Consider the following 26,739-nt stretch of genomic DNA (forward strand, 5'->3'; position numbering starts at 1 on the left):
AGTGAAGCAACAGCCAGTGTCTCTGCCTCGAGTGCTTAGGTCTGTATCTTCCCCCTCAGAACCCAGGAGCAGAGCACAGAGAAGCAGTTCAGCAGAACTCACCATTAGCTGACACTTATTTCTTCTCCTGTTATTGATAACTTGACTTTAAGTTGAGAATACTTCTTTTTTAAGCCATGGCATCTCCCTGTATGGCTAGACAATTACATTTAAACTTAGCAACTCTCCTGATGCAAACAGTTTCTGGGGGAGATGATTATGATGTTACTAACCTGGATTTATGGCTTCTTTGTGCTTTCTGGGGAGGATAAGAGACTGTGAGAAAGGAAAACACAGTTGTGTGCATACAAATACATTATTATTGGAGAGTGTTTTGAGAAAGGTCATGGTCAAACAAAACCCAAAGTGCAAATAGCTGGTGCCAGAGATAGGGACCACATTGTAGGGTTTTCAAGGTTACTTTCTCAAATAAGTATGACTTCAAATTGGGTGGTTTTAATAAATTGATGGTTGTGGATAGCAGAACATTGTGTTTCCTAGATGTGGGAGGAAACTGTAGAAACAATAATAATAATAAATAATAATAATGTGATGTAGAGATGTCGAGACTAGTGAGTCTGTCATTGATGAGGCCCTGGGGTCATTCAATCTGGGAACATCCAAAGGAACACAGGGGACATGGGCTTTGCTGTCAACCCAGAAACCAGGCTGTGAGCAAGAGTCTCAGGTCAGGGGCCCATGATGAAGTCTGGTCTTTCCTAAGCTACCTGCCCATAAGTGGCAGGGTGGTACAGTGCCTTCCTTGGGAAATGAGGTAGACCTGCCAAGGGGAATCCTGGATCCTGGCAGAGGACTTGGTGATCTCCAGCAAATGTTAGAGCGGGCTTCAGGGAAGATTTTCTTGTGTAACATAATCATTTGAAATGTAAATGAGAGAGGGAGGGAGGGGGGAGGAAGAGGGGGGGAGGGCAGATGGAGGAGAAGGGAGGGAAGGAGAGAATGAAGGAGGGAGGAAGGGGAGGGGAAAGAAGATCTGGAAGAAAGAAAAGAGGAAAGAAAGAGAAGGAAGACAGGAGGGAGAAAAAGAAGGGAGAAAGAAATTAGGGAAGAGAGGCAGAAGAGAGGAGAGAAGGGAGGAAAAAAGGAGAGAAAGAATATAGAATCAATAGGGAGAAGGAAGGAGAGAGGAAGAAGAGGGAAAGAGGAAGAAAGAAAAGAGAGGGAAGGGGGGAAGAGCAGGCAAAAGGGAAAGATGGAGAACAGAAGGAAAAGGAAAAAAAGTGAAATAGCATTTCTGGCTGGGGAGCCCAGGCAGGGCACAAGGAAAAGCCCTGCTTTAGCTTCTGATACCTCAACTTTCTAACATGGGAAATGGGCAGATTCAGGGTATCCTCTCTGTCTTGTTGAGATGACAGTGCAAACTATGTAAGCAACACATGGTAGTGTGACCTGAGTACTAGAGAGGCCTAAGAAGAATCATGGATGGGCCTGTCAGCTAGCTGCTCAGAGAACAAACCCCAGCCTCCAACCCAGAAGCACTTCTGCCCACCAAGAAGAGGTGGCTGCTCAGATGAGGTCAGGCCAGACCTGCAGCTCAGAGGTAGAGATTATCCAGGTGGGTGTAACTTTTTGTTTCAGGACTGGGGCTCCATCTCTGCCAGGCAGAGAGCTTTAAGAGTTCCCCAGAAACTTCTTTGAAAGTGGACCAGGGCAAGGGGTCTCCATACCCTTAGGCCTTTTGAGATTCCTTTTCCTACCTTGCCTATGAGGACAAGGGGGAGGCGTTCAGGATGGAGAGCTCATTTAGGGGCTGGCTGAGCAAACCCACTTTGGGAAGAGGAAGGCCTCAATCTAAGGACGTGTGTTCTCTGCTCCACCCACTCTGGAAGGCAACTTTCACCCCTTGTGCACTTTAGGAAGAAGAGACTAGGGGCACCTAGTCCCTTGCCCACAGCGGCTGCTGGAATTCAAGGCTGCAAGCGTGACCGTGACCGCGGCGGCAGCACTGGAGAGGGAAGGGGGAGGGGGCGCTCCCTGGTGCTCGGGATTATTTTTGGCTCGCCAGCCCGGCTGCTCGCTGCCTGTCGCGCGCGCGCGCGCGGGCACACACAGACACACACACTCACACACACACACAGAGAGACACACACACACACATGCACACATTTTTCTCGCGCTCTCCCTAGCTCTCCGCTCTCCTTTGTTTATTTTCTAATCTGGATTTTGTTGGTTGCGCTCTTCTTTGCTTCTCCTCCGGTCCAGCTTGCCAGCACTCCCGTGGGCCACCCAGTGCTCGCCTGCTGCTCCCAAATCAGCGTCACCCGGTCCCCTCCTCCCGGCCTCCTGGAGCGCGGGGTTTGAAGGTCACCTCCTTTCTAGTTCCCCCTGCGAGCCGAGCCGCCTCCACCCTCCTCCGTCTGGATCCCAGAAGTGTCAGTCGCAGCGGCTGATACCTCGGATAGGGGTCCGCGCGTGGTAGCAGGGAGGGGAGCCCGAACTCAGAGTCGAGGGGGAATTACTCCCTCTTCTTATCGCGCCAGACCCGGCTGCACCACGGAAGAGTGGGGGCGCTCTGCCAGCCACAGGACCCACGCGTGCGCCTCGCGGACCCGAGAAACCACCAGTGAGTCGCTCAGCTCGCATCTGGAGGGGACAGCCGTGCGCCCCGCCCCAGCGTCCGGAGCCGACAACTCCGAGCGTCCTCCCAGCTCAGGACAGATCTGAGAGGACCTAGCGCATCTCCAGATCCCGGAAACCCCTGCGCTTCAGACCAGGTGGCCTTGGACACCAGGGCCCCTTAGGAGTGATCCGGACCTTCGCCGCGCCCAGTAGTAGGGCGCGGCTGACCTGCCGCGAAGTTGTGGCCAGCTGGAGTGAGAGAAGCCAACATCCTAATTCGTTGCCTCTGGTGGATGCTGAACGCGGCTGGGGTCACACAGAGAACTGAGGAATCCAGGAGCAGGCAACAACTGCCAAGCTCGCCAGGAGTTCTAGGTAAGTCCAGGCAGAGTCGCCCACTTTTGCGCTACCTAATCCGGACCCAACCCAAAGGGTCCCAGGAAAGAAAAACCGAGGTTCCAGCAAAGGTGGCCTCCTCCCAGAGCCACTCTGGGTGTGATGCACCTGGAAGTTTTACAGGGCATGAAGAGCAATCTCTTGGCACGTTCCTGGAGAGGGACTTAACCATGAGCCCCCTACTCCACCTCCACACATTGTCTCTTCTCCCTTCTTATCTTTCCTTGCCCCCAGGGTATCCCTCCTAAGCTCCCAGGATGCCTCCTCTGGCCTCCCATTGCATCCCAGGGGCAGCAGCTGCAGAGGCAGTATCCTGGCTGCGCACTTTGGGTTGCTCAGTCTCCTGGGTGGACTACCAGGGACATCAGGTACACCTCCTGTTTCTTTGCTGCCTCCTAATCGCCCAGCCCTGTGGAAGTCAGAGAGAGGAGGCACCTTGGTGGCTGGGAAGGCCTTTGGAAGTGCCAAACCACTGGTGGGAGGCAGGAAAGCGCTGGCTGGATGAGGGAGAACAGTTGTGGCTTTTGCCAGGTCAATGTCTTGGACCCCAGAAGATGAGAGCAGCATGGAAACCTTGAAAGTGGGAACTCTGGCCATACCCCCTTGTTCCTTAGTTGCCACATAGGGGAGAGAACTCAGATCTCTGCTCAGCCTCGGAGAGCAGGCAGAGAGGTCGCCCCAGTCTTGGTTAGTCTCTCAGTTCCATGGAGATGGAGGCAAAGGCAAAATCTGGGCTGGCTACAGCCAGCGGGGGTCCCCTGGCCAGGAAGATCCTGGAACCTTCAAGGCCCCAGCTTGAGGATCCAGGTGTCTCACAGCACCCAGAAGGTGTCTGCTGGCCCAGGGAGGGAAAGCCTCAATCCCAGTTCACCCTGGAGCCACTGCTAACTCCTCTGTCAAAGACAACAGGAGATTTTTTTGATTTCCCTGCAAGCCCCAGTACAGGGTGTGCCTGCCTGCCTACCTGCCTGCCTGCCTGCCTGCCTGCCTGCCTGCCTGCCTGCCTGCCTGCCTGCCTGCCTGCCTGCCTGCCTGCCCCAGAGCTACTGGGGAAGCAGGGTGGGAGGATTAGGTCGCCCTTACTCAGCTTGGAAATCCTCATCAGATACTCTGTGAAAGTGACTCCCAACCAAGGGTCTTCTCATTTGAACTTGGAAATGGGAGTGGAGTCTGGGAATAGATTTGAGCCTGTGCACGATGAATTACAACTTGGGTTGTGTTTTATAATCATATTAGCTTTTACTTTGAAACCATGTGCAAGAAGCAGAACTAGCCTTGTCCTGCTGAGTTTAGAGAACACTATCCACTGCAGACCCTCTTCTACCCCGATCCTGTTTGCCTTTCCCTTCCTGTGCCCTTTCTCTGCATTATCAAAATAGGAGAAAAAAAAAAGAAAGAAAGAAAGAAAATAAATAAAAGGCTCACTCTTTTCAGTTTTTAAGTGACCACAGAGGCCTGGCGGGAGCCACAGGCAGGTTTATTTTGGTCCAAGACTTTTTTAGTTTTTAGTTTTTATTCCGAGGTAAAAGCTTGAGCACCCCTAAAGGGCAAAGATACTCTGAATACTACACAGACCCAGAGCCAGACTGCAAGCCCAGCTCTGTCTTGACCTCCTCTGGAATAGTGGAGGCCCAAGGGTTCCTTGGGTCTTCACTAAATTAGCTTATGCAGTCCATTGAGTTGGGATGGAAAGGGAGCCAGCTACATCTAGGGTCTACAAAGTAGAATGTGGTAGCCCAGAGGAGCCTGAGGCTCTTGGCTTCGCTGCCTGCCAACACTATGACCTTGGGCAAGTTATTTAACCTCTGTAGCTGTAGATTTCACTACACTCTGAGAGCCTCTGAGGTGGTTTTATCCTTAGATGGGGATTTTAAAAAAAAGCAAGAAGGACCCAGAGTGAGACCTAGCATATGGTAAGTGCCTATCTACCTCTCTTCCTTTTTATTTTGTTTTCAACTCTATTGCTTTCTTTTTCAAGTCTCATGATATCCAACCTAGTAGCTTATTGGATGTCCACCCATTTCCTTTTAAGCTTACATATGGAAGCAACTCTGGTAAATTACAAGAAGTCTTTGCTGGTAGGATTGCCTGGGCTCCCAAGGCCTACCACTCCCCTGCTCTCTTCTTACTCTGCAGTAGTTTTTGATGAAGATTGAGACAGCTGTCCACTGGCTGGGTGGTTGGATGGTGGTTTGGGCTTGTGGCTTCCACAGGCACCTGGACCTAAAGTCAGGATCTGTGGCCTGTCTGTTTTCCCTTCAGCTGGGAGAAGGCCACCATCGCTTCTGCCTCCTGGGATGAAACATGCCTCTTTAATTGGAAACTCATTGCTCTGACACAGGGAGTATTTTGAAAACACAGGAATTAAGGGATGTTAGAGATGTCTTTCTGCAGTACTGATCCAGGTGACTCACCCTGCCATGTTGAAATAAGGGATTTTGTAACATGATCTAATTATGACAACAGAATTGTGGTCATCCCTCATCCACGAAAAGAAAGAATGTGCAAGAAGTTACTCTAACTAACAAAAGTGTTCAAAATCAATTCTTTTATTTTATTGTAGTGCCAGCATACAATAAGGTTTATAAGTCTGCCTCCCTTGTATTGGGAATGGAACCCAGGCACTCACTATGCATATTATGCAACTGCTGGACCTGTGAGCCATGACCCTAGTCATTTGCTGAAGGCTTCTAGAAAGAGGCTTTAACATGGGGACATACTTCTGGCCCCTCACTAATGTATTCTAGAAAGGCCCCCTAACACTGGGACATGCCCCCAGCCCCCCCATTACTGGATTCTAAGCAGGTACTCTAACACTGAGCCATGCCTTCAGTCCCTCAGTGGTGGACTCTAGGCCAGGCCAGAGCTCTACCACAGAGCTGCAGAGCTGGGTCCCAGCCTCTACGTCACAGAGTTTTAGAGCATTGTCTACACTGTTGACGGCAAGATGCCTTTTCCCAGTTCAAGACAAACATGGCTGACAGGGGCCATCAGGAATACACACCCTGGGAGCAGGTGGCAGGAGGGTGCCTGTTGAGGTCTGGGGACAGTGATTCATTAATCACCAATTTGAGTGATGTCTTGGTAAAGCCTGATTCTGTCTTTACCAGTTACTCATTGCTTCCAGAGTTTTCTACACACAAAGCTTTGAGCGCACTGTGCCCATGACATTCATCTGCCCTCTCCAGCTTGGTCATAGCCCTGACTCACAGTGTGTGTGTGTGTGTGTGTGTGTGTGTGTGTGTGTGTGTGTTTGTGTGTCTATGTGTATATGTGTCTGTGTGCGTGGTGTATGTGATGTGTGGTACATGTCTCTGTATGTGTATATGTGGTATGTTCAATGTGTGGTGTGTGGTGTATGTGAGTGTGGTCTGTATGTGGTGTGTGTATATTTTTCTCCAAGGTTTGACTACACGTCTGAATTTTCACACTAATCTCTTTTTTCAGTCTTTAAAACAGGCTTGTCCTCTTCAGATCCAGTTATCCAAGCCATTAAGATTTTTTTCTAATTTGAATAATTTCATCACACAATCTCTCTATAATTTTGTCCATATTAAAAAATACTGAGTTATAAAAAAATAAAATTAAATAAAAACTATCTGAGTTCATCCTGCAGGGACATCGCTGTGGTCGGCACTGGAAAGGCTGAGAACTGTAATTTTGAGGTCAGCTTGGGCTACATAGTGAACGTGGAAAGTTTTTCCATTTTGTATTTCCCATTTCCATGTCTTTCTTTAGAGTTTTCTTTGTATTGAAAATAGGTGGATTTACACCCAGAGTATTCTGATCACACTTTCCCACCCACTAGCTCCCCCAGATCCTTGCCACCTCCTCAGGTACCCAAATCCACACTCGTTCTTTCTCTCGTTAGAATACAAACAGGCATCTTAAAAAATAAGATAAGATAAAAGCAAACAACCTGTTATTATTTTTTACATCAAATTCCTTTCTAAGTTTTAGTTTTGTACCTCAAAACATGGATCTCCTTGGCCATACATCTGATATTTCCCTTTTCCAAAAGCCCAGCCGTTTGTTTATACTCCTTATGGTCATGGGTTTAAGAATGCGCACAGTCCAAGAGGAGACACAGCAATTTCCCACTGGCCTGAGACTCTGGAAATCTGAGAACGTGCTCTGAAGGTCACCTGGTAACTTGCACTGTCTGTGCCTGTCATGGGGATCACACAACAACCACGATTCCCAAATTAATACTGACTCAGTAACTGCAAGATTTATCCAGGAACCCACCACACACATGTTTACCTTCTGCTGTTTAAAGGAAATGTTTAAAGGAACTACAAAGTTCTCCCCAATGTCTACCTTCCTTATTTAATACTGCCCCAAGGCACATACACATGAAACCTTAATTAAAGAATTAATCAGTGATGGATCCTCAGAGTGAGGGGACCCAGGATGATGTCAGTGATGAGCACAGACTAGGCTGAGGTGTTGCACTGACAATGGCATATGAGGTCACAGGTGAGATAACTGCCTCATATTTCACATCTGTTATTACGCCAAGCTACAACTAGCTTGTCACTGGTTGCTGCATACGGAGTTGTGAGTGGCCATGGTCTTCCCCGAGGCTGGGAGAGGACCACATAATCCCTGCCTACTACTTAATTAAGAAAACATCCCATGTCAGAGCAGGTGATTTCTTGACACTGCATGTGGGAACTTTGTGGTCCATAGAAGGTGGAAACACCCACTCTTGTCAGGAGGGGTTAGAAGGAATGAACGTAGGTTCTAATGAATGACCTTGACATATTATGTTAGTTACTTTTATGTTGCTGAGGTAAAACACTATAGTCAGGGAAAGGTAGGGGAGAAAGATTTTTATGGGCTTATAGTTCCATAAGGGCAATGCCATAGCAGGGAAATGTAGCATGCAACATCCAAGTACCTAGTTTACATTATTTCTCCTCCATTGGTGTTTAGGGTTTTTCATCAAAGAGAGAATAGGAGTTGAGATTTCAGTGTAGCTTAGCTACAGAGCACTTGCCTCGTGTGTGTGAAACCCCTGGTTATAACCCTCCAACATGAGAAAGATGGAGAAAAATATCTGTCTGTCTGTCTGTCTCTCTATCTATCTTTATCATCTATTTATTACTCTATCACCTCTGTAAACCTACCTCTATCATCTGTCTACACGACCTGTTTATCTGTCTAAGTTTATAGGAAAAAAAGAAGTCCATTTCTCAGTGAAGTTTATTGTGTGAAAGAGGTAACCCTGGGCTTGGAAGATTTGCATTATTCAGCTTAGCTGGTCTTGAAATACTCTCTTAAAATAAGTAGTGTCAGTCCACCAGACACACAGTTCTTTCTGTCAACATCTCCCTATGAGTTCTCTGAAAGCCAGGGCTCGTGGCTCTGGGCTCTTCAGCCACTGCCCTTGTAGGCCCTCACAGGATGCAGGTCCTGTTCAGCTCATGGTTTTGTGTGGGCAGAATGGTGTCCTTTGCAATATGTAGCGATTCCTATGAAAAGTTCAAGTGGGAATAACCATGTTCATTGACCCTAGAAGGGGTAATATGCTTCGCTGTAGGGTTTTGTCCTGGAGGCAATCAACCGCATCTCATTCTTGACTCCAACCCTGTTTCCTTATTCACAGCCTTGGATTTCAAGTCTTCCACTACCTATGCAATGAAACGAACAAAGGCCCCTGAACCAGATGCTTCCCACAGTGAGACTGTGCTGCGCACACTACCTACACCTCTGGGTTGCATGTGAAGGGGTTTCTGACATGCAGTCACGTCTGCTCCCCAACCACACTTGGCCAGGCCTTTCTTGCAAATTTCTTGGTGCTTCTCATCCACTTTAAAGTTGAATTCATTCTCCCCTTCCCTTCTTCCATCCTTCTCTCCCTTCCTCCCCCTTCCCTCCCTTCCTCCATCAATTCCTTCCCTTCCCTCCCCTCTGTCCCTCCCCATCTGCCTTGGGTACCATCTACACTGCTTTGTTGTATTGTTTGCTTTTTGAGACAAGGCCTGCCACTGGACCTTGTGGATTCTGTTAGACTGGAGAACAAGCCCCATTGATCTCCCTATATCTGCCTTTCCAGGGAATGGATCAAAGGTGTGTTACCCTGTGTGGCTAATTTTTATATGACTATCAAGACTCAAAATCAAGTCCTAAAGCTCTGGAAGCTAGCACTTTACCAACTGAGACACCTCCACAGCCCCAAGGTTATTCTTTGAATCTCCAAGATTCTCGTTTGAATCCCTCTTCCGGAGATTGACAGTGAGCTGTGGGTGGCTTTAAGCAGTTTGTTCATGGTTACCTGCTGGAGCAGCTGAGCTACACACACAGGAGTCTGAAGGGGATAGTCCCATGAGGGTCATATCTACTCACAGGGCCTCCTGTTGCCTTTTAGTCCTCAAGTGAGCTACGAGCCATGTGGTGAAGTGTTAGGAACTGTGCTGGATACTTTTATGTTAACTTGACACAAACTAAAATCATTTGAGAGTTTGGACCCTCAATAATAAAATGCCTTCATAGGATTGGGCTGTGCACAAGCCTGTACAGCATTTTACTAATTAGTGATTGATGGGGGATACCCAGCCCATTGTGGGTGGGGCCACCCCTGGGCTGGTGGTACTAACTTTTACATAAAAGCAGTTCAAGCGAGCCATGAGGAGTAATCCAGTAAGCAGCACCCCTCCATGGCCCCTGCATCAGCTTTTGCCTCCAGGTTCCTGTCCTGTGTGAGTTCTTGTCCTTATTTCCTTCCATGATGAGCAGTGATATAGAAGTGTAAGCCAAATAGACTCTTCATCCCCCAATTGCTTTGGCTATGGTGTTATGTATCCTAATAGAAACCCTCAGACAGCTTGGTGCCAGAAGTAGGGCATTGCTGTAATAGACATGACCATGTTTTTGGAAGGACTGTGGAAAGATTTTAGGACTTGAAGCTAGAAGAGTCATTGAGTGTTGAAAGCTCAGTGGGTTGTTCTGTATGAGCTTGAAGGAGAAGAATGTTGAGAGCAGTGCAAAAGATGGAGACCTTGTTTGTGAAGTTTCATACAGAAATTCAAAGAGATCAGGACCACTTGCTATTTTGAATTAAGATTCTGTCATTCTGGTTAGTCAAGGCTGAAGACTCAGCTGGGATTAACAAGAGGCCAGAACATTGAGTGACACCTTTGTGTTACTGGGACAAATGAGGATGGTTAGCTAGAGCTAAGAAATTAATGGTGATTAAGAAGAGACCAGCATCACTGAGGTGAAACTTTGTGGGAACTGTTTCCTCAGGGCCAGCGCACAGAGGCTGTGCTCCAGAAGTGGCCAAGATTGTACCAAACTTGATAGTATAAGATTAACCCAAGTGGCACTGGTTTTGAAGGCATGAAAGGGTCATGGAGAGCAATTCAGACTTGGCACTGTGTGGCAGGGCTGGAGTTTCTAAAAAGAACCCAGAGAGGCTATTGGTGAAAGTGCAGACTAGTTCCATCAAGGGATCCCAGCAATTTTGGGGATTTCAGCACCATGGATAACCATCAAGAAGAGCAGCAGTACTGGAGTGGAGCCTAGAAGACAAGCTGTATGTGACACTGAGGGCAGAGCTGGAGAAGTGTTGCAAGCCCCCTTGGAGGAACCCAGAAGATCATCGGTGAATCTCAGATACTGGACATTGAGTTATTTACACTGTTGGAGTTTGGGTTTGATTTGTTCCGATTGCGATTGTTCCCCTGCTTCTTCCCTCTTGAAGTAAGGATGTATTTGTTTTTGATTTTACAGGATCCCACAGTTGAGAGACTGAATTTTTTGAGAGGTTTTAGGTTTTAAAAGAGTCTTTGAATTTAAAAAAAAAGGTTTAATTTTAAAGTTTTTGCATTTGTAAAGACTGTAAGACTTTTTAAGTTTGTAATATGTCTTACAATGTGATTTTGATATTGATGTGTCATCTTGGAGATGAACAAGAACAAGATGGTTGTGGCTTAATAGTGATGTGTTTGTGTGTTAAGTTGAATAGCTTTATGTAAACTTGACACAAGCTGAAATCATCTAAGAGGAGGGGCCCTCAGTTAAGAAAATGTTTCCACAAGATAAGGCTATAGGCAAGCTTGTAGGGCATTTTTAAATTAGTGATTGATAAGAGAGGGCCCAGCCCATTGTGGGTGATGCCATCCCTGGGCAGGTCATGGGCTCTCTAAGAAATCAGGCTAAGCAAGCCATGGGGAACAAGCCAGTACCCAGCCTCTGCATCAGATATGGCCTTTAGTTTACTGTCCTGTTTGAGCTTCTGTCCTGAATACCTTCAATGATGAACAGTGATATAGGAACTTAAGCCAAAAAACCTTTTTCTCCACAAATTACTTTGCTCATGGTGTTTCATCGCAGCAATAGAAACCTTAACTAACACAGGGGTACTGCTGCTTAGTTCTGCTTGCTCTGGAAAGTTAGGCTGAGAGCATCGGTGTCATGCAGGGGAAGCAGGCACACATTCCTATTCACTGCAGCATTCTGCAAGAGTCTGAGTGTGGTGTGCAGGGCATACTGGGTTCCCCATCTGTCTGTGGCAGTCACTCGTCATCACATGCTTGAGGCTGGAGCTACTTGGCTGACCACTGACTGTGCAGTGTGCACACAGCTGCTTCTTCTGTGTCACCTCACTGCCCACAGCAGCTGCGGCTGTGTTTCTTCTGACATCCCAGTGAGACATAGGTCACACAATGCATGGACTTGACAGTACTCACCTCTCTCTTGCTGAGTCTGTCTTTCTTCAAGATGTCTGTTCCTCTTTCCTGCAGACTTTAGGACAGGGGTATTATATACAGAAAGCTTGGTCTTCAGTTTTGGCTATGTCCTTGTCAGAACTCTAATACATCCTTTGTCAGGGTCCCATTCACTCCAGAGTGTCAATAGAGCTCTATGTATGTATGTATGTTGCATGACTGGGTCTATATGCACTTGTGGCATATGTGTATATGACTGCATGTGTGTGTGCACATATGTGTGTGTATGTGCCTGTATGTGAGTGTGTGTGCATGTATGTGTTGCATATAAGTGTACACTCACATAGAGACCAAAGGAAAATCTATTCCTTCCTTCCTTCCTTCCTTCCTTCCTTCCTTCCTTCCTTCCTTCCTTCCTTCCTTAAGATAGAGTCTTTCACTGAACAGCCAGCGAGCCCCAGCAATCTCTGCTTCCACAATGCTGGGATCATAAGCACATGCAGCCATGCCTAGCTTTTGACATGGGTGCTAGAGGTTCAAACTGATCTCATGCTTGCACAAGTACTGTTACCCTCTGAGCACTATATCCAGTCCCAAAGGAGGGTTTGATCAGCAATTTTTCACTCTGTTTCTTCCTCCCTCCCTCCCTCCCTCCCTTCCTTCCTATCTTTTCTTTTGAAGTAGAATCTTTCTATGCACCATAAGCTAGCCTCAAACTCATGCCAGTATCCTTCCTGACTCAATTCCTCAAGCACTGGAATAAAAGCCACCATGCTTGATGGAGGAAACTGGGTAGAGCAATGGATCCTAGTCTAGAACCGTGGGGCTTCCCCTACTTCCTCAACCCTGGTTTGCTAGGGATGGGGTTCTTAAGGTTGAAGAATCTGACCTTACTGGAACCTGACCAGCTCTCTTCACAACAGTTCCAGACACGAGGCTTACATTCTTCTGCTTGTAACTGAGTTGATGGATTAAGGGTGAAGGGGAAGAGCCCAGTGTTGCTGCAGATGTCCAAGGAAGGAGCCGACAGCCTGGATCTCGCCAAGGAGCTCTGCCTGCTGAGGATGCTGTCAGCGGCCATATGCACTACTCTGATTGATCAGCAGAGAGAAATGCTTGTTTATTAGAGTCATTATGAAAACGTGACAGCAGGGTGTGGAGGAAGCTGACTCAGCACTGTCTGCCCTGGTAGAACTGGGAGTGGGCTTGTTCCTCTCTTGATTCCGGGGCTGTTGGCTGAGTTCTAGACTATCTCAGAGGCTCTGATGCTCGCTCTGCTCACGGTCATGGCTTTACATGGTCAGCACCCTGACTCAGGTTTCTGTGGTTGTAAGGGATGAACAGTAAGGGAACAGATGCTAGGAGACCTTCCTGGAGTGACAGTGAATACAGTGCACAGGCTGTGCCGATTTCATGATGTGCCTGACTTTATTTTGAGAACATACAGCCAGTGAGGTCTGGCTGGTGGAGCATAGCTGTAACCCCAGAGCTCAGATGGCCAATTCAGGAAGACTGTAGAGGACTGTAGCCCAAGGACAGCCTGGGTTACGTAGTGACTTCCATGCTAGCCCAAGATTGTATCCCAGGAAATGAAATCAAAACCCACAAGGCTCTGCTAGAGGCTTCTACCAAAGTTTTGGGATTTGGGGCTGGATTGGAGTGGAAAAAGAAAGCCCTTGCTTCCAAAGGTGTTGCTGCAAAGACCTGGGCTAATAGAGTTATTTCAGACTTGCGAAAGCTTCAAGAGTGCACAAAGACTGACTAGGAGCAGAGATGAGGGAGGATAAAGGGGGTGCGAATTCTGCCACTCTGCAGCTGTGGAACCCTGTGAAAATTACAGTAACTCTCTGGGCCACCATTTTGCTCCCTAGTATAGACTTAGTTTGTCTGCCACTCCAAGACATATGTCCCTAGAGTGTCCCCAGATATCAAGGGAAGCTCTTTACCCATGTGTGTACTCTGAGGACAGTTAGCATATGGGTGGTGGTTTGAGGGAGTGACTCACTCATTTCCTGTCGGAAACATGTAAGTCAATATTAACCTCTTCAAGGCATAATGAAGAACCCTCCACTTTGCCCTGTAAAATTCTTATTCATGATGAGGAACATTGAAGAAAGGAGTGTTACCCCTAAGTTTTAAATGGCAGACCTCATATGTACCCTCAGTCAGAGACCATGCCACTCAGACTCAATGTAAGGGAACCAATAGAGCCAAATGTCATACACAGAAAAAAGTAAAACAGAAAGCCGTTGGAGAGAAAGCAAGGACGTGAAGGAAGTGGGGTTATGGGGAATTCACCCTCCCTGCCCTTATGTGCTCTGGTGACACTGCTGAAGGCTATGTTGCCCACTGCTATGTGACTGAGAGATGCTTGTGTATGTTTTTATCAGATACTCTGAGCAGGGGCATTAACCATGTTCCCTGATTTACAAAGCCTGTAAGAAAGCTCATGTTAAATTCACAGTCTGATCTCTCCAGTGCACAGGCCCAGCGGCACGAGTTCTGTCAACTACATTTGGTTCTCTTACTTTATTAAATTTTTGATGCCATGGTTCATTTTTTAAAACAATCTCTGTAAGGCAGGGAGATGGTTCAGTCAAGGACCCAAGTTCAAATGAACAGTGTCCACAGTAGCCTGGCACATGGTGAATATCAGTAACCCCAATAATTGGGAAACAAAGATGGGAGGACACGTAGGTGAGGGCAGCACCAACCAGAAAGTCTAGCCTAAGTACCAAACTCCTGATTGAGTGATAGAACTCATCTAAGAAGTAAGTAAAACATTGAGGATGACACCCACCATCAGCCTCTGGGATTTACATACAAACAGGTGCGCACACAGGCATACATACATACTCCATAAGCATGCACATCGATGCCCTCTACATGCATACAGGTGCACACACAGGCATACATACATATTACATGTAAATGTATGTCAAAATTCTCAATAAGTCTCTAAAATAAGCATGTTCAACTATTAAAAGAACAAAGAACACAGTGGTATGAAGATAGGTAGAAGCCAGCAGTTCTGATTCAGTGCAGGTCAACACGCCAGAGAATCCAAAGCACAGGGCACAGAGCACTTGGGGTTTGGGATTTAAGCAATGAGGAAAAGAATGTAGTCTTGAGTGTCCAGATAGGAGGGGAGACTCCACATTCCTTTGACCCTACCCAGACTCCATGTAGTCTCTGCCTCATGAAGCTCACAGTACAGCAGGAGTGGCCTGTGAAAAGGGACAGTTGCATTGCTGCCTGTGCGAACAGGTGCCAGGATGGATTCAAGGTGAAGCATGCTCATCACAAAACGGTAGATGATCATCTAAGGCAGGAAGCTCAGGAGAGGGACTCTAGGGACACCTAGCTGGACACACTGAGAGTCAGCCCTCAAAAAGAGGAGTTGTTTTGCGTCTGGGATGGTTAGATCTTAATATGCAGCTCCTCACCTCTGTATGGAAGACTGGGACTATTTTTTGGGAAGGTGGTATGTACACACACAGGAGCACTCAGGAGGCTAAGGCAGGAGGAACACAAGTTCAAGGCCAGCCTGAGCAAATTAGTGAGATGTCTCAAAACAATAAGGAAAAAAAAAAAGCTGGGCATATAGCTCAGAAGCAGAGCTTTCTCCTAAGATACAGGAGGTCTTGGGTTCAATCCCCAGCACTACAAAAGAAAAAATAAATAAAAAGAAGAAAGAAAAAGACATCAGTCCAGAAGCAGGAATCCCAGGATTGAATTCACCACACTGGATTTAGCAAAAGACTTAACTCAGTTATCTGCATAGCTCAGGCCTGTGAGCCTTAGGGAAGGAGGAGGGACTGACTGTGGCCACCCAGAGGCCCTTTCGATTTCCTCCTTTGTTGATCAGGCACACATGGAGGAATATTAATTTCAGCTGGCCACATGTGCGCCCAGTGTGCCAGGAAACAGCAGGACAAGAGGCCAAACCTCTGAAGGGAAGTTGAGGGAGTGCCAGCAGGTGTCAGTATGGCCTTACCATCTGAGTTTCCCCTCTCCTCACTACATAAAGCAACATTTATTATGTTCAATAGCCAAAGGACACAATTGTATCCCTCTTCAGCTGTAAATGAAGATGCTATGAGATCAGTATTTCCAGGTTTGAGGAGAGGGCCTTGAGTTCTCTCAGGAGGTCACAGGATCTCACCTTGCTGCTGTTTGGTCTCAAGACTGAAAGCTCTGGTTAAGTTTCATTCTTGTCCTCCTTTACCTTCTCTCCCCTTGCTCTGTCACCTCCTTCCTTCCCTTTTGTTCTGCCTGAGCCTTTGCTTGGAAGCTAATAATGGTCCAGGATACAGCTCAGCTGTTTGACTTGCTCTGCTAATTAACAGGCCTCTTCATTTGAAAGTGGAGTTGGCAAAGCAGAGGAGAAGGGTAGGTGGAACCTCAAGGAGTGTCCTGAGCTCTGGGAGGACCCTTTGCCATCTTTCTTGCTGGGAGTAGAATAAGATACATGCTTCAATTGGACCCCCATCCAGACATTCCTCAGCTTCAGTGGAGGATGGGGCAGGAGAGGCAGACTTCACTGAAGGTGTTGGAAATGACCAACTTTAAGCATGGGTGATTTGGCAGCATGCACCAATGTCACATGTGCAAGCTGCACTCTAGGCGGGAGTAGTGTGCTAGAAGGTGCATGAGACAGTTGCTCTGTTTATTTAATATTTGGGGTTCAAATGGAATAGCTCACAAACACTGCAAGAGGAGACAGTGAACGAGAACCCTCCCTTGTCCTTGCCTGTCACTCATCAGACATTGTACAAATATGGATCCTGTCACAGATACCGCGCTTGCAGACCTACACTTACAGAAGGTTATCTCACAGGACACAGGGGTACCTGCTTATAATCTCAGCATTGAGGAGGCTGAGGCAGAAGGGTCTGGAATAGTGCTTCTCAGCCTTCCTAATGCTGTAATCTTTCCTTTAATAGAGTTCCACAGGTTGTGATGATCCCCAAACATAAAATTATTTCATTGATACTTTATAACTGCAGTACGTGCAGCCTCTATCCAGTAGATGACAGTAACCCTGCCTCCCTCTACTGAGATACCACAGGTACCTACAGATGTCTTCCTCTAAGGTGCCTGGGGAGGGGCTGTCCCCATTGGAGAGTTTTGACTCATGGAGAGCACTATGCTCTGATAACACACGCACAAAGACAAAGACAGATATTTGAAGAGACGATTGCAGCTGATATCAGCCCCCTCTCCATTCATCTGCCCCAGATGAGAGACACTCATGGGATCCCTGCCCCAGGGTTGAACAGATGGCTTGACCTTGCCCAATACCCATCCAGAGGACCATGTATGCTCTGGGAGCCACATTCCCTTGAGCTCCGCTCCATCCCAATGACATCGCCCAACAGGACTTTGCCTTTGAAAGCTCAATTGACAAATCAACCTGGTAAAAATAGCCTTCTAGAACCCACTTTCTCCCTGAGAGATCAGCTCAGGAAAGAGCTGGGTTTGCTGTTTTGGATCTGCCTTTTCGTGTTCAGAAACACTGGATATCCAAATGCCTTGCAAGCTATACCTTCCCCTTCTCATGGCAGACATTAATAATCAACTCCTTCTACCTCATTAGTGTTGCCTCTCTCAGATCATCAGCACATCACCTTGGGCATCTACCATCAACTAGCTGGAACTAGAAATTAAATGTCTTTGCCATGATTATTTTTGGTGCCTCTTCCAAGGAGGAAATGTTTACCTTCCTAGGGGACAGGATTTTTGTTTTTGTTTGTTTGGGGTTTTTGTTGTTGTTGTTGTTGTTGTTGTTTAGGGTTTTTTTGGTATGTATAAGATTATCTTTTGGTTAGTCTGAGAAACATACATAATAGGTGCCTTCTAAGGCCTCTTACTCTCCTATTTTATGACACAAATGAGGATTATAGCTGTGGTGGAGGTATGGTTTCTCATCAGATACACATGCCAGCAGGGGAAGATCTTGCCCTTGCTGCCAACGACTCCCTTCCCTCCTTTAAAATTCTAAAAGGAAAAATAATAAATTATTTTTCTTTATTTTCATAATACAAATGGTAATGACACAGCTGTATAATTTTGTATTTTGCTATTACTTTCCTTTTTAAAATTAATGAAAACTGTTGAGATTATTATATAATAATATCACTTTCCCTTTCATCCCCCTTCCAATCCCTTCCATGTGCTCTTTTGCTTTCCATTCGTAGCCTCTTTTTCTTTAATTGTTTACATACATAATACATACATACATTCATACATACATACATGCATGCATACGTATGTACTCATTTATGTTCCTAAATATATAAATAGAACCGGTTCAAGTTGTATAACGTACACATGTTTTCAGGGCTGACCATGTGGTCTTGGATAGCCAATCAGTGTGCTCTTTCCTGGGTAGGACAGCTTCTCCCACTCTCAGCATTCTATAGTTGTCTGAAAGGCTTTGTCCAGGTTGGAGGCCTCTGAATTTCCTCATCAACATTAGCATGTCTATTAATGTTCTCTGTTTAGCTCATGCTTAATTTTAATTTTGTTTTGTTTCCAAATGAACACATAGACTATCAGGTGGCATTCTATCTGTGCCTGTGAGTAGTGATTCCCCTGGAAGACAAAGGGTCCCTGGAGCTGGAGTTACAGGCAGCTGTGATCTCCCTGGCGAGGGGTGGCAGAGAACTGGGCTGCAATTTTCTGAGGTTCTCTGTGAGAGCAGCATGTGCTATTAACCACTGAGACATGCCCCTAGCTCCTCATTATGTCATTTTTTCAAACAAAGTCATTGTTTGTAGTTTCTCCTCTTCCCTCATCTCCCAGTACCCTGCTTCCTGCTCCTTCTTTGTGTAGCAACCCCTTTCCCTTCTATTTTAATGGTAACCCCCTCCTTCAGCATCTCTTTTTATGAACTCTTGATTTTCTTTTTAGTATTTGTAGGCTTTGCCTTCATTTACACCTACTTATATACATGCATATGTACTGTACAAGCTGGGACCTTTGTGTAAGAGAGAGCTGTGTAACCTACACAGGTCCCCAGGTGGTATGTGGTGGGTAGATAATCCTGGATAGGGAGCCATCTGCGATCTGGCAAGTCTCCAAAAAAGGGAGATGGGTCTGGAGGAGGCAGCAGTCCCTGAAAAACAGCACAGGTGACCGCAGGCTATTGACATTACTTTTAGTTTTTCTCCAGAACTTATTGGTAAGACCCTCTTGAGTCATTTGAGTCATACAACATACACTGTTGCATGATAACTCATCTGGAATCCTTGTCCATCCTGGCTGGCTTTCATAGTGCTGGAAGATGCTGTGAGCATTACTGGAGGAGAAAATCAATCAGTATCAGTCTTACCCAGATATGAACTCTGCATGCTACAGTGATGGCTGGCCTGGCAAGACCTGCCCAGGGGTACAAATTACCAAGGCTTACTCCAGAAGATGGCACCTATACTTGGCACCATTGTCAGGGTCAAGAATCTATAGCTAGACAAGTCACAGGCCCTGGGGGGAAACCTCCTACTGTTAATCTGATAAATGGACACAGTATTGAATTGACTCCCAATGGCTATCATTATACCTGCAGATTAGTGCATCTCGAAACCTTCACCCAGGGGCTTCTATTTGACTCACAGCTGGTCAAAGTGTAGAACATGAGACTACAGAATGCTCACCCCCTAAATTGGATATTTATATTACACACACACACACACACACACACACACACACACACACACACACACAAAGAGAGAGGGGAGAGAGAGAGAGAGAAAGAGAGAGAGAGAGAGAGAGAGCTTCCACGGCCTGGTGCTGGGGATCATTGTGAGGGAGAGTGAAATGATTGTTAAGAGGCAGAGGTTCTGGATGACCAAAAATAAAAAGTATTTTCCTGACTTGGTGATACAGGTGCTCATTGGAGCTTACAGTGGCGGTGAAAGCAGGCAGGAGACCTGCATAAGCTTGATCCAACCAAAATCCCAGCATGGCCAGAGCTACTAGCAACCCAGGGAGGGCACGTCAGTTCTTTTTTTTTTTTTTTTTTTTTCTTTTTTCACATATGTGGCCCCTGGTTTGTCAACTGTATTCCAGTAGAAGGCTCTATATCTAAGAATAAATAAGAATAAATGGGAAGTAAAAAGTAGACTTCACTTGTTTAAAAAATAAAAGAGGCCACAGATTTGAGTGGGCTGGGGAGGAGAATGGATCTGAGGAGACTTGGGGGAGGTAATGACTATGGTAAAAATTGTATAAAATTCTCAAAGAACAAAGTAAGAGAGAGAGGGGGGGATAGACAAAGGAAGAAGATAGGCAGAGAGATGGGGGTGAAGGAAAGGGGGAGGGTAGAAAGACAGAGCTGGGAACTTTCTTTCTAGGTCATGGTTACCCCATTTAATATGATACTTTCCAAATCCATTTATTTCCCTGCACATTTCACAACTCCATTTCTCTTTCCAGCTGTATAAGATTCCACTGGGCATACAGGCTGCATTTTTATTCTCCATTTTCCTGTTGATGGACATCTAGGCTGATGCCATTTCCTGGCTATTGTGAGTAGAACAGCAATAAACATGGATGAACAAGTGTCTCCATGCTAAGATGCCCATCCCTTTATATCTTCCCAGGAGGGGAATATCTGGGTTTTATAAAAGTTCTATTTTTGAATTTGTTTGAGAAATCTCTACGCTGATTTCCATAGCAGCTGGACTACTTTTAATGTGCACTAACAGTAAATAAAGGGGCCTTTCCCCCCCACATCCTTACCAGCGTTTGGTGTCACAGGTTTTGGTGATCGCCATTCTGATTGGGGTGAGTTGCCATAAACCTTAGTGAGACAGACACCTGGGGCAAGTCAAATGCACTTTGTGAGGGGGGAGCAAGATGGTTCAGTGGGTGAAGGTGCTTGCCACCAAGCCTGAGATGCTGAGCTCTTTGCTGAAACTGACGTAATGGATGGAGACACCTAGCTCTGGGAAGCTGTCCTCAGACATCTACTATCATGCCTGCCATTCCTGTGCTATCACATATAGAAATAATTTAATAGACACAGAAGTTAAAGAAAGGCTGTGGATGCAGGAAGTCCTTCAGCAGAGGACATGGCAGGAGATCTAACAGTAGTCATAATGAGCCATTTCAGGGTTGCTGAACAACCCCAGAGAACTGCAGGGACAGCTCTTATCTTCAGAGCCTACAGCTCTAGCTGCTGGGTCTCAGAGCCCAAGCCAAAGACTTGAACACACAGCAATGGTAAGAAGGTGGAATCACTACCCTGATTGATTAATACAAAGATATCCATATATTGACCTATCTTTCTGGTCATATATGTATGCAACCAATAGACAATTGATTTATACAATTAACATGACAATTTCCAAAAGTCCTCTACCAGAGGCAAGAGAAATTGCTCACTAGGTTACAGAGTTTGCTATGCAAGCACGGGGACCAGAGTTGGAATCCAAAGTACCCACATGAAAACTAGGACTAAATATAACTTCAGGGCTGTGGCCGGCATAGACAGGGGGATCTCTAGAGCTTGCAGGCCACCAGTCTAGCTTCTGGCTCAGTAGGAGACCCTTCCTAGGGCAATAAAGCAGGAATGTGACAGACTAGGCAAGCAGACAACCTCCTCTGGCTTCTGTTTGTGGGTTGTACGAACCTGCACTCTCAAGTACACATATACTGCTCTCCCTAACACCATAGTCCCTCACACATACATCAAAGGATAAGCAGATGTTAAAATGTAGTTAGGCATCTTCCCATAACTCTGCATCAGAGGCAGCTCCATGAGAGTGTTTATTTAACACATGTGAGGTTTGATTCCAAGCACTGCCCCCATCATCAAAGTGAAATACAAAGGAAATGAAAGAAACAGCAGTAATGAGAGTAAACACTCTGGGCCACTGTGGCAGTCTCCTTCTGGGGAGCCCATGGAAACATCTTCATTCTCCACTTTGAGGTGGGTTAGCCTGTGTGAAATGCAGACCAATGGGACAAGATATTGTCCCCTTTAAGAAGTGGGTTTCTAATATGGCCAAGAGACTTGATGAACTGCAAGCCTTCTTCAAAGCATATTCAGATTAGTGTGAGTCAATGTTTGTATCACAATGGGATGCTTATGGGTCCTCTCTTTTCAGAATGCAGTTCTCAGCTGAAAATGTAGCTCTATTGGCAGGGCAATTGCCTAGCATGCACAAAGCCTTGGCTTGGATACCCAGTACTGCATGATCTAGGCATGGTGGGGAGCTTGCCTGAAATCCTAGACCTTGGGAGGTAGAGGCAAGAGGATTAGAAGTTCAAGATCAAGATCATCCGTCCTTAGCTACACAGAACATTGCAGGTCAGCCTAGAATCGATTAGATAGTTTAAAAAACTCATTATGCATGTTGGCATTGGCCTGTAATCTGAGCCACTTGGGAGGCTAAGTCAGGAGGTTTCATGATTAAGGTCTGTCTGTACTATGGAGGGAATTAAAGGCCAATTTAGGTATTTTAGTAAGAAATATGTATATGCATATATATGTATAGATCTATGTACAGGTTCAGGTACAGGTATAGATATAGACAGATAGAAAGGAGCAAGACTGAAAGAGAGATAGACACACAGAGAGAAAAGACTAGGGAAGTAGCTCAGAGATGGAGCTCTTGAGTGGAACACAAGGCCCTAGGTTCAGTCCTTACTGTCATGAGATGGACAGGGAGAGGCAGAGGGAGAAAAAGTAGAAGGAGAGATGTTTTGAAGTGCTAGGAGCTATAAATAAATTCACCTGCCGAAGGACAATGGCTTTCATATCATTTCCTGTGACCCAGTTAGCACCTGAGGGTGACCCACTTTTTAACTCCTTGTGAAGTCCACATGGTTGGAATGATGTTGATGATCTTGGTGACTCAGTGTGGCAGTTTGAAATGTCCCCCATAGGCTCAGGCCTTTGGTCCCCAGCTGGCAGTGCTGTTTGGGGAGGTTTAGGAGTTAAAGCCTTCCTGGAGGAAGTGTGTCCCTGAGGATGGGTGTAGAGAGTTTATAGCTTTGTCCCACCCCAGTTTGATCTCTCTTCTTTGTGGTTGTGGCTGAAATAGATGCTCTTGGCTTCCTGGTGGTGACACGGTATCTCCTGCTTGCTGCTGCCTTCCCCACACATACGCTCTGCAGTGATAGAAACTTATGACAAACTAAGCTCTTCCACAGGTCGCCTTTGGTCATGGCATTGACACACAGGCTGGATCAGTAAGAGCGCGTGGCCTTCATCTGAAGCAGAAGCTCTCTGGGCTCTCCAGTCCACTCACTTAGAAACTTGCCAACATTATAGCACTGTGCTAGAACAAAAGCAAGAATGACGTTATAGACTGGTTGTTTGCAGGTGAATATTTACATTTAATTATGGGCCTCAGCTGACTTTCCTCAGAACTCGTGTTGAGTTTTCTAGTGCTACTGACTTGCAATGCCAGCAGTGGAATGAATTGTTTTTTCATAAGTAATGAAAGCATCCATTGGTAGATGACATTTCAATCATGCATGATGAGGACACAGAGACTTGTGGGTTTGATTCAGCTAATGGCCCATGGCAAGGATCATATGTTATGCTGGAAGAGGCTGGTGAACAGAGGGTTGTTTCACATGGTTTCCATGCTAGGCAAATTCTTATTTCCACCACAGTAACTCTAAAAGCCAAACACACACACACACACACACACACACACACACACACACTCAGACTCACATATATGTATATATGAATATGTAAATTTATATTTATATTTTATCTCTCTGTGTAGTATGTCCAGGAATATATGTTCCATGGCATACATATAGAAGTCAGAAGATGTGATGTTTTGATGTCAGTTCCAGGAGTAGCATGAAGGTTTTGGGTGGGCATGGATCACAAAAGAAGGATTTATTTCCTTACTAAAGAGGAATTCTTTAGACATCACTGAATGATCGTGCATTACCCATGTAGTCAACCTCCATGACATTCATTCCTATCTCTTGATTTGACACTGGGTATGTTCCGTTATGTTGAGGAAACCTACAAACATGCCAGTCTTCTCCCTTTCAAAACATTAGTTTGTGTGTGTTGTATGTGAGAGTATGTTCATGTGTGCAGGTATCATATATTGTATGTATATCTGTGTGTGTAGGCCAGAGATCTATCAGACTCAAGGGCAAATTTAAGTGTCACTGAGCAAGAGCAGACCACCTCATTTTTGAAGACATGGTCTCTGTCTAGTACTGAAGCTTTCCTCTTAAGCTAGGATGACTGGCCAGGAAGTTCCATGATCCAGTCATCTCTGTCTCCCCAGCACTCATGTCCCAGTGCTTGCATGACAAGTACGTCACCAATGGAGCCACCTCTCCAGCCATTGTCGTGACTTTTGAAGTCTTGCTTAAAATGCTTCTTCCTTTCTGTTTAGTACATTCATGCGTTTTCTCCACAGCAAGATGGCTCCAGATTTGTAGTCTAGCATAGAAAGACATAGTGTCCTGTACCCACAAAAGTATGGGGGGCTGAGGAGGGTCTCAGCAGGTTGCTGCTGGCTGGTATGTAGCTTGAAGTGGAAGGGGTCAGCCTGGTGGCAGCAGGGACTTTGTGTCCCTAGGCACGGGCTCTTTCCTTGATTGTTTCCAGTTTTCACGAGCATCTGTGAGGCATGGAAGGAGTTCCTTCCCAGGGTGTGCCCACAGCTCCCCTGTGCCCACAGCTCCTCCTTCCTTAGGAACCTCCTGGCTCCGAATGAGTCCTTTCTTTCTCTTCTAAGGGGCCCTGAGTCTATTTTGAGCGATTGAATAAATTTGCTACTTGAATAATTTAAAATATTTTTCCCTCCTTCTCTCTCTGAGACAAGGTCTTATTCTGTCTCATTGACCAGACTAACCTAGAACTCACTATGTAGCCCAGAGTAGCTTCAAACTCCCTGTTATTTTCCTGCCTTGGCACCCCCCAGTGCTGAGGTTTATAACACACACACACACACACACACACACACACACATCTAAACAATTCCACAGGTGAGCTAATGAGCCAATTACAGATAGTGGTTTCAAAACACTGGCACTGCACAAGTAAACAGCATCTGCCTTGAATTAAGGTGTGAAATTTCCAAAAGGTGTGAGGAGACGGATATCATCTTTGGGTGGTTCCTTTCCTCTCTGTCTTTGATTATGATGGAAGCTTGTGAAATGTCTCCATGGCTTTTGCTGGAAAGGCTGAGAGGACTAAGCAGCGTGTGCTGAGCCCCTTGCTAGGTACGAGCCAGGCTCTGACCTCTTGAGTTGCCTTTCTCTTCCTTCCTTGCACAGCTTGGTTCATGGTGGGGGTCAGGAGTTAGTTGTCAGGTCACCTTTCCTTGCTGTTCTTGTTTTGTGCTGTGTTTTCATTCTGTAGTAGCTGCTTTCTCCTCATGTTCAGAGTTGGTAAATGTTTATTCAGCTATGTGTGTCTGTATTTTTTAGCACTGCTGGGGGATGGGTACAGAGAGACAGCTCTTCTCTGTCATCCTCAGCAGCCCGAGGAGTCTCCTTAATATTTTGAGGACCTCAACTAGTGAATTGTAAAACTGAATTCTGAACTTCAGTACAGTAAGGGATTTCAGGATAGCCTGATGAAGCAGACTCTAGATTTATTTAAAATAGAAATGAAATGGGCTGGAGAGCTGTTTCAGTGGTGAAGAGTGTTTGTTACTTTTTCAAAGGACCGGAGTTCAGTTTTCAGCCCCCAGAGTGTAGCTCTGCTCTCCTTGTAACTTCAGTTCCGGGAGATTTGATGCCTTCTTCTGGCTTTTGGGAGCACACAACCCCCATGGTGTCCATGCAAACACCCAAGTGTTCATGAGCATACGCATGTGCCCCCCCCCACACACATACACGTTAGAATAAAAACCAAATTTTAATACAAAGTAGAAAGCCCCCTGGGGAAAGAAGAAGGATAACCTGGAAGCTTGGGTGTGCCCTTCATGCCTTACTGGTCTGTTGGTTGCTGTACATAGGGTCCTGGGAGCTTAGAAGAGCTCATTATTCAGCCAATATCTAAGGTACCTCCCCCACCCAGTCTCTGCCTTCACCTCCATCATTGAGATTATGGGGTGGCTCCTGAGGTGCTCTCCATGGAATTACAATCATAAGAACAAAACAAATAAATAGGAACACTACGGTTACACAAGGTGAGATTCCTACAACCAGGAAAGATAAAAAGGCCTTAATCAAAGGTGGCTACTGGGGTTGCAATTCTTGGCCTTTTAACTGAATAGAGGCTTTAACTAGACTCCAGGGTGAGGGGCATGCCTTTCCTTTACCAGATCTCCGTTGTTGTACATCTTTTCTTCCTGCCTTAAATACATTTGAGAATAAAGTTTGAGTTAAAAAAAGGAAAGAAAGGAAAGGAAAGGAAAGAAGAGAAAGAAAAGAAAAGAAAAGAAAAGAAAAAAAAAGAAAAGAAAAGAAAAAAGAGAAGAGAAGAGAAAAGAGCCCATGTGCCCAGATAATAGCCACAAAGATGGATAAATTTTCTTGGATTGGTGGCTTCTAAGAAGCATGGAAGGTTCATAACCCATAACTAGGTAGGGCCCCTCCGCATTTTAAGCAGAGAATCTTATTAAGAGCCAATTGGGGCTGCCAGCCAGTGATGGGCCCCAGACTCTGAACTGGAGCCCATCCAGCATTCAGAATTGCTGATGCTGCCCACTTTAGGCTTAATTTGTGGTATCCCAGGCATCATTCAGTCAGGAGGACAGAAAAATGACACCAAGAGACAGTCACTCTTTTTCCAGATATTGGAATGACAAGAGAAAAAAAAGACACTTAGGACATTTGGCTCAACAAGAGGCATGCCAGCGGTCCTTCCTCTGTACCATGACAGGTCAGTCTGTTAGGGATCTCCTCATGACTATGATGTGGGTTTCTACAATAGCAGCTCACAGTGAGTGGGAGGAAGGGAGTCATGGAAGTCTCTCAGAAGGGATGACATTTTAGCTGAGACATGAAGGATGGCTGTGGGAATGCAAAGACACTTGGGAATCCCATTCCTGGACAGAGCAGAGGCAGGGGCCAATGTCCTGAGGCAGGAAGGAAGTAGATTGAATGA

General features: G+C 46.0%; 1 protein-coding gene across 6 annotated transcripts in view; it reads left to right on the plus strand.

The window, feature by feature from the left end:
* Positions 1 to 1,922: 1,922 nt before the first annotated feature.
* Rbfox1 (RNA binding protein, fox-1 homolog (C. elegans) 1) overlaps positions 1,923 to 26,739 on the plus strand; it is a 1,527,688-nt gene continuing 1,502,871 nt past the window's right edge. For 5 of the 6 annotated variants that reach the window (NM_021477.5, NM_001359725.1, NM_001359724.1 and 2 more), the window contains exon 1: positions 1,923 to 2,994. The gene's annotated coding sequence lies outside the window, so the exon portion shown is untranslated. The remainder of the gene's footprint in view (positions 2,995 to 26,739) is intronic. The other variant, XM_006522179.3, reaches the window with a different exon arrangement.

Source organism: Mus musculus, chromosome 16 (assembly GCF_000001635.26).
Source record: "Mus musculus strain C57BL/6J chromosome 16, GRCm38.p6 C57BL/6J".
In the NCBI taxonomy this organism is placed as follows: Eukaryota; Metazoa; Chordata; class Mammalia; order Rodentia; family Muridae; genus Mus; species Mus musculus.